At 46.6% G+C, this 7,861-nt stretch overlaps 1 pseudogene; it reads left to right on the top strand.

Moving 5' to 3' along the window:
• Positions 1–292: 292 nt before the first annotated feature.
• Positions 293–1,387, top strand: LOC105516814 (annotated as a pseudogene).
• The last annotated feature ends 6,474 nt before the right edge of the window (positions 1,388–7,861 follow it).

The raw sequence follows: 7,861 nt of genomic DNA, 5'->3' as shown, positions 1-7,861 counted from the left end.
GGCGGATCACGAGGTCAGGAGATCGAGACCATCCTGGCTAACACAGTGAAACCCCATCTCTACTAAAAATACCAAAAAAAAAAAAAAAAAAAAAAATTAGCCAGGCGTGGTGGCACGTGCCTGTAGTCCCAGCTACTCAGGAGGCTGAGGCACAAGAATCGCTTGAACCGGGGAGGCAGAGGTTGCCGTGAGCCGAAAATGCACCACTACACTCCAGCCTGGGCAACACAGTGAGACTGTCTCAAAAAATATAAATGAATAGTCCTCGCTGCCGTCCAGGCGGGGTCCGCCGATGCCCCGAGCACCCGGCCTGCCACGGCGGCCCGGCAGACTGCCTCTGTCACCAGGGCCCTCTGTCCACGTCCCCTGTACGGCCAGCGTCAGAGCCATGGCGACCGAGGAGAAGAGGCCACCAGAGCACAGCCGACCCCTTCGTCATCCGCCACTCGGAGCAAGCCTACACCCCTGGAGCCAAACTATGCTCTGAAGTTCACCCTTGCTGGCCACACCAACGCAGTGTCCTTCGTGAAATTCAGCCCGAATGAAGAGTGGCTGGTAAGTTCCATCTGCTGATAAACTCATTAAAATTTGGGGTACATATGACGGGAAATTTGAGAAAACCGTCTGGTCACAAGCTGGGAATATCCGATGTAGCTAGCCTGGTCCTCAGATTCTAACCTTTTTGTTTCCGCCTCAGATGACAGAACCTTGAAGATACAAAATACCGGAGGTGAGCTCGGGAAAGTGTCTGAAAACCCTGAAGGGACACAGTAATTATGTCTTTTGCTGTAACTTCAATCCCCAGTCCAACCTTACTGTCTCAGGATCCTTTGATGAAAGTGTGAGGATATGGGATGTGAAAACAGGGAAGTGCCTCAAGATTTTGCCAGCTCACTCAGATCCAGTCTCAGCCATTCATTTTAATTGTGATGGATTCTTGATAGTTTCAAGTATCTATGATGGTCTCTGTCCATCTGGCACACCGCCTCGGGTCAGTGCCTGAAGACGCTCACTGATGATGACAACCCACCTGTGTCTTTGGTGAAGTTCTCCCAGAACAGCAGATACATCCTGCCTGCCACTCTGGACAACACTCTGAAGCTCTGGGACTACAGCAACGGGAAGTGCCTGAAGATGTACACTGGCCACAAGAACGAGAAATACTGCATATTTGCCAATTTCTCTGTTACCGGCAGGAAGCGGATTGTGTCTGGCTCGGAGGATAACCTTCTTTACATTTGGAACCTTCAGATGAAAGAGATTGTACAGAAATTACAAGGCCACACAGGTGGTGTGATCTCAACAGCTTGTCACCCAACAGAAAACATCACCTCTAGCCGCGCTAGAAAATGACAAAACAATTAAACTGTGGAAGAGTGACTGTTAAATCCCTTTGCTCCCTTAAGTGATAGACTGTCAGGAAGTTGACCCGGATTGGCAAGAAACGTGGTGTCTCAGAGGTGGTCCCCCCAGGGTCTGTGCCTGGGGGTCAGGACGGGGCCTGATTTGAGCCTCCTTTTTGAAGACTATTTGGCCGAGTGTGGACCACTGGAAAGTGCTAAAAGTTGCTAGTGACATTTCTCGCCAATTCTTCTAACATTGGTGGCACATGCCTGTAACACTGTCTAGGGAAGTGCCTTCTGATACTGTCTAGAGAAGAGTTCCTAGTCTATTGTGTTCAAACAGAGTGAACAAAAATTTTTAATTTTTTGTTTCAAAAGGGTGAAGTTCAATTTTAAAAAATAATAAATATAATAAACAAAAATCTCATGGAACATCAATGTAAAATAATTAAAATGGCATTTTATTAGCACAGTGTATGTTAAAGTTTCAGATTTGTAACATTTACTATGTAAATAAAAATAGTGAATAAGAAAAATGAAGCTATTTTGATACACATGCAAAATTGGAATTTATGGATAACAGTTGCTGTCTTCAGCCTCAAGAGTCTACTTATTTGTTTCGGTTGCACAGTATTGAGAACAGTTCCAATATAGCTAAATAATAGTAAATTTCAGTTAATAGCATAGCTTAAAAAGAAAAAAATAGTAAATAATTTTTAAAAATTGTAAAACACCTCATCTTGGAATCTCTAGATGCTTTCCAGTTAAATTTAATATAGAAACTTGAAAGAGGAGTAGCAGGAGATGTTTTTGTTTTGTTTTGTTTTTGAAACGGAGTCTCACTCTGTCTCCCGCGCTAGAGTGCAGTCACGCAATGTGGGCTCACTGCAACCTCCACCTCAAGTGATTCTCGTGCCTCAGCCTCCTGAATAGCTGGGATTATAGGCACACACCGCCATGCCCGGCTAATTTTTGTGTTTTTAGTAGAGACAGAATTTCACCGTGTTGCCCAGGCTGGTCTGGAACTCCAGGGCTCAAGTGATTCACTCATCTTGGCCACCCAAAGTGCTGGTATTACAGGCGTGCGCCAACACTCCCAGCTAATTTTTTATATTTTTAGTAGAGATGGGATTTCACCATATAGACCAGAGTGGTCTCAAACTCCTGACCTCAAGTGATCTACCCGCTTCAGCCTCCCAAAGTGCTGAGATTATAGGCGTGAGCCACTGCGCCCAGCCGGGGCTGCTATTTTTGAATCTGCTTTTACAGAGCAGGTGGTACCTTTCCCTTCCTCTTTTCCCTTTTCCTTGCTGGCTAGAATGAAAACAAGATGCTTAGAGTGGGAGCAGCCATCCTGGACATGAAATGGGAGACTTGTGTCAAGGACAGCAGAGCGACCAGATGAGGAAGGCTTGGGCCTTTTCCAGCCCTCGACCACCTACCTGGACTTTTATGTGAGAGAGAAATACATTACTATTCTGCTTAAGACACTGTAATATTGGGTCCCTCCTGGAGCATCCAAGTTTATATGCTAATGTAATTTGTAAATTATGTTTGTTCTAATGCTCCTAAAATAAATGCCTATTAAAATTTAAAAAGATGTATATGCACCTAAAATAATCTCCCATGTTACTAGCATTATCTAGTGAGTAGTCTCTTACATGTCTATATTCAAGAAAAAGGAAGGGAGGAAGGGAGCCAGCGGTCACTGTATCCAACTTATCCTCTGAAGCTTTAAGGCTGCTTATACGTGTTATTTTGCAAGGCTAACACTATAAAACACTAGAAGAACACACCGGAGTTTTTGGTCTAAAACTTGAACACACTGCCAGTATGTGGTGATGATAACAGCTAGTTGGGGACCACATGCTCTGGAAAGCTAGGATGAGTCTCTAAATGACTAACAAAGTTAATGCCTTTTTTTTTTTTTTTGAGATGGGATCTCACTCTGTTGCCCAGGCTTGAGTGCAGTGGCACAATCTTGGCTCACTGCAGCCTCAACCTCCCTGGCTCAAGTGATCCTCCCACTGCAGCCCCCAAATAACTGGGACTACAGGTCCCCACCACCACACCTGCCTTTTTTTTTTTTTTTTTTTGTCATTTTGGCAGAGATGGGGTCTTGCCATGTTGCCCAGGTGGGTCTCAAACTCCTGAGCTCAAGCAATTCACCCACTGTGGCCTCCCAAACTGCTCAGATTACAGGCATGAGCTACTGCCCCTGGTGTTTTTTTGTTGTTTTTTTAATGTGATAGCTGTGATTGTGCCACTGCACTCCAGCCTGGGCAAGTGAGACTCTATCTCAAAAAAGCACAAAAAATCGACTGAGTGCAGTGGCTCATGCCTGTAATCCCAGCACCTTGGGAGGCCAAAGCAGGTGGATCACCTGAGGTTAGGACTTTGAGACCAGCCTGGCCGACATGGTGAAATCCTCTCTCTACTAAAAATACAAAAATTAGCCAGGCGTGGTGGCGGGCACCTGTAATCCCAGCTACTTGGGAAGCTGAGGCAGGAGAATTGGTGGAACCAGAAGGCAGGGGTTGCAGTGAGCTGAGATTGCACCATTGCACTCCAGCCTGGGCAACAAGAGTGTGAAGCTCTGTCAAAAACATACGCACACACATACATGGTAAATAGAATTTTAAAATTAAAAAAAAGAAAGTGACTACAAAAATAAAAAACACCTCAATGTTTCCTTTTACAATTTTAACCTTTTTTCTTTTGAGGCAGGATCTTGCTGTGTCACCCAGGCTGGAGTGCAGTAGCACAAATCGGCTCATTGCAATCTTGACCTCCCAAGCTCAAGTGATCCTCCCACCTCAGCCTCATGAGTAGCTGGGACTACAGATACATGCTACTACTCCTTGCTAATTTTTTTCTATTATTTGTAGAGTTGGGATCTCACTATGTTGCCCAGGCTAGTCTTGAACTCCTGGCCTCAAGTGATCCTCCCTTCTCAACCTCCCATGGTGAGGCAGAAATTAGAGAAAGAAGAAATAAAAACTAAAAGAGAAAAACAAGTTTTCCTATATTAGGTTGTCTCATCCCAAAAAACAGTAACAGACAGAGCCCAGGCCCAGGCAAGGTCCTGATAACACTATCTAAGAAGTCAGAACCCAAAAGGAATGTGCTCTGGAGACTCTCCCAGCACTCCCCAATATAAGGATAAGAAAAACAAAGTTCCTCTTTTAATCCTTTACCCCCTCTCCATAAATATTTTGCAAGTTTTATAAGTTCCTGTTTCTGCTTTGATGCAGCTGCAAGGTCACAAGCTGTGCTAGAGATTACAAGACGTGTCATTCTTTGATTAACTGTCTTTATTCTGCTTCTGCAAGCTTGCTTACAAAAATCGAGCCCTGTCTTTGTTCTGGTCTCAACTTTTGGATGTGAGTCCACTGAGCTGGTGTACACCTTAATAAAAATCCTCCTGTAACACCCATTTGGTCTCTCTGGTCCTCTGATTCCTGCAACATTTTGGTGAGCCATCCAGGAGAGAAGACGACAGGTTTGTTGTCTCCTTTGCCTGTGGGGCTGGAGCCCTGGGCTGGATGCCTGTGACCCCAGGCGTGCCATCAGGAGAACTTCAACCCGGAGGGGAGATCAGCTCTTCTGCGACCCAGTGGCGTCCCTTCCCTGACAGCGCAAGGGAACCTAAGGGGTACAGGACGATTCCAGGGACAGCATGCCTCAGGACCACGGTAAGGTATTGGGGCCCAAAGCAGGACCCGTCCCATAGGGATGAAAGGGGAGCTGATCACCTCCCAGGGTGCAACTAGTAGTCCGACACAGGATTCAAGAATGGCTTGTAAATGTCGGGGAAACTTACACCCTAGCCAACCCAGGACGCGAGAGTGGCTTGCAAACACAGTTGAGAAAGGGGAACTGGGAGAGGAGAAGTGTGTGAAAGTGTGTGAAAGTTGGTTCCAGGAGGAACCAACGCGGGGAGTGACATGTGGGGGCTGCAGGTCTCTTAGTAGAGACTGTATGCTCCAAGCGAAGTGTGGGACCCACCAGGTCTAATTGGTCTGAAACAAAGGAAGAGTGAGTGTGCTATGCCTGGGAAGGAGGAAATGGGAGGAAAATCGTCAAAACCTACCCCTTTAGAATGGGGTTAAAGAACTTCAGAAAGGGTTATGCAGGGGACTATAGGATCAAGTTAACCCCCCAAGGGTGAGGACACTCTGTGAAATAGAAAAGCTTTCTTTTGATGTCAGCTGGCTGGCTGAAAAGGCTATAGGTAGGGAAGCAATTGGCCATGTATTTAGGGTTGTAACGGGGTTGGAGGACAGCCAGGGCACCTGGACCAATTCATCTAATATCCACTCATGGCTGAATGCAGCCCTGCCTAGCAGCTTATTGCAGAATGCTCCTAGCTGGAGCCATGCCCAAAGTGAAAGTAAAATCAGCTTTGCTGGCAAACAGGGAGACAAAAGGAAAAGTCTCAAGGAGAGCAGGAAAAACCAGTTTTGCAAGCTCCAGAGAAGGCAAAAAACGCCTCCTCCCTATTCTCCAATCTACCCACCTCTAGACCAGCAGCCCCTGAGGGGTTAGGTCCAGATGGGTACACACCCCCAACCTCACCCAATAGGGAAGAATCAGAGCTCCAGGAAGTTAAAGTGGAAGGTCAGGAAAATCAGGCAAGACTTCTCCAGTCAGGCCGCACTCAGGCTATGCAAATACCTCTCAGGGAGACAAGAGGACCCCCCTCTATCATAATGAACAAGGCCAAATCCAGGGAAGAGAATGAACCTTCATTCATTTTCAACCACTCATCTTCTAAACTGGAAGCACCATACCCCTCCCTACAAGGAGAAACCTAAGGCCCTTATAGATCTGGTGCAGTCCATCTTTCTAACACACAATCCAACTTGGCCAGACTGCAAACAGCTCCTCCTCACGCTGTTTAATACTGAGGAGTGCCGGAGGATAACTCAGGCAGCCCTCCACTAGCTAGAAGCCAATGTACCAGCAGGCACACTGAATGCTCAGCGTATGCTCAAGGCCGGTTCCCAGCAGACCCGCGCTAGGACCCAAATGATGTCACCCAGTTTCAGCACCTGCAGAGGTACCGAGAGGTAATCCTGCAAAGACTGAAAAATGGCAGAAAAAAAGGCAATCAATATAGGGAAAATCTCAGAGGTGCTCCAGGGAGCAGATGAAAGCCCTAGCCAGTTTTATGAAAGATTGTGTAAGGCATTCCAGCTTTATATTCCGTTTGATGCTGAAGCAGCTGAAAATCAGCACATGGTGAACATGGCATTTGAAGGACAAGCCCAGGGTGACATCAAATGGAAGCTGCAAAAGCTAGAAGGGTTTATGCAGGCATGAATGCCACCCAGCTTATAGAGGTGGCTACTAAGATAACCGTGACCAAGAGGCAAAGAAGGAAGCAGATCAGAGGCTTAAGAAAGAGGCAGGCTGGCCGTGGTGGCTCACGCCTGTAATCCCAGCACTATAGGAGGCCGAGACGGGCAGATCACGAGGTCAGGAGATTGAGACCATCCTGGCTAACACAGTGGAACCCCATCTCTACTAAAAATACAAAAAAAATTAGCTGGGTTTGGTGGCAGGCACCTGTAGTCCCAGTTACTCGGGAGGCTGAGGCAGGAGAATGACGTGAACCTGGGAGATGGAGTTTGCAGTGAGCCAAAATCACATCACTGCACTCCAGCCTAGACAACTGAGCAAGACTCTGTCTCAAAAAAAAGAAAAAAAAAAGAAGAGAGAAAAAAAAAGAAAAAGGCCAATCTGTTAGCGGCAGCCCTCATAGAAAGGGAAACTAGTATTGTAAGAGGATGTGGACATGGATGTGGATGTGGAAGAGATCAAGTTAGGCAGAGATCTGAGAGCTGGCTGAGGCTAGAGAGAGATCAATGTACATGGTGCAAAAAGAAGGGACACTGGAAGGATGAATGTCCAGAAGGTGATGAGAAGAGTAGTCAGGGCCATGGTATGAAGAGGCCATTGACCACGGGCTGCTATATCCTGGGAGAACCAGATAACGATCTAATCAGACTGGCAGGGGCTGAAGGATATGAAGACTAGGACAGACTGGGCTCCTTCTCTTTAGGCCCCCAGGAGCCAATAGTCACATTAGAAGTTGGGGGCCAGCTAATGGACTTTATGGTAGACACTGGGACTGAACACTCAGTAGTGACCTGACCTATAGGGCCACTAATCAAGAGCTATACAGCTATTGTAGGAGCCACTAGAGTCTCAGAGAAAAGGCCTTTCTGTCAGTCAAGGAGGTGTGTTATAGGAGGACGAGGGGTCCAACATAAATTCCTATACCTCCCAAATTGTCCAGTTCCGTTGCTGGGAAGAGACCTACTCCAAAAACTGCAAGCACAGATTGCTTTTGGGCCACAAGGAAATATGACTTTGAGCCTAACTGAGCTGAAGGCCATGATGTTAACCTTTTTTTTTTTTTTTTTTTTTTGAGACAGAGTCTTGCTCTGTCGCCCAGGCTGGAGTGCAGTGGCGCGATCTTGGCTCACTGCAAGCTCCGCCTCCCGGGTTTA

Source organism: Colobus angolensis, unplaced genomic scaffold, assembly GCF_000951035.1.
Source record: "Colobus angolensis palliatus isolate OR3802 unplaced genomic scaffold, Cang.pa_1.0 Scaffold29, whole genome shotgun sequence".
NCBI classification, from domain to species: Eukaryota; Metazoa; Chordata; class Mammalia; order Primates; family Cercopithecidae; genus Colobus; species Colobus angolensis.
This window is presented reverse-complemented; position numbering and strand designations above follow the sequence as displayed.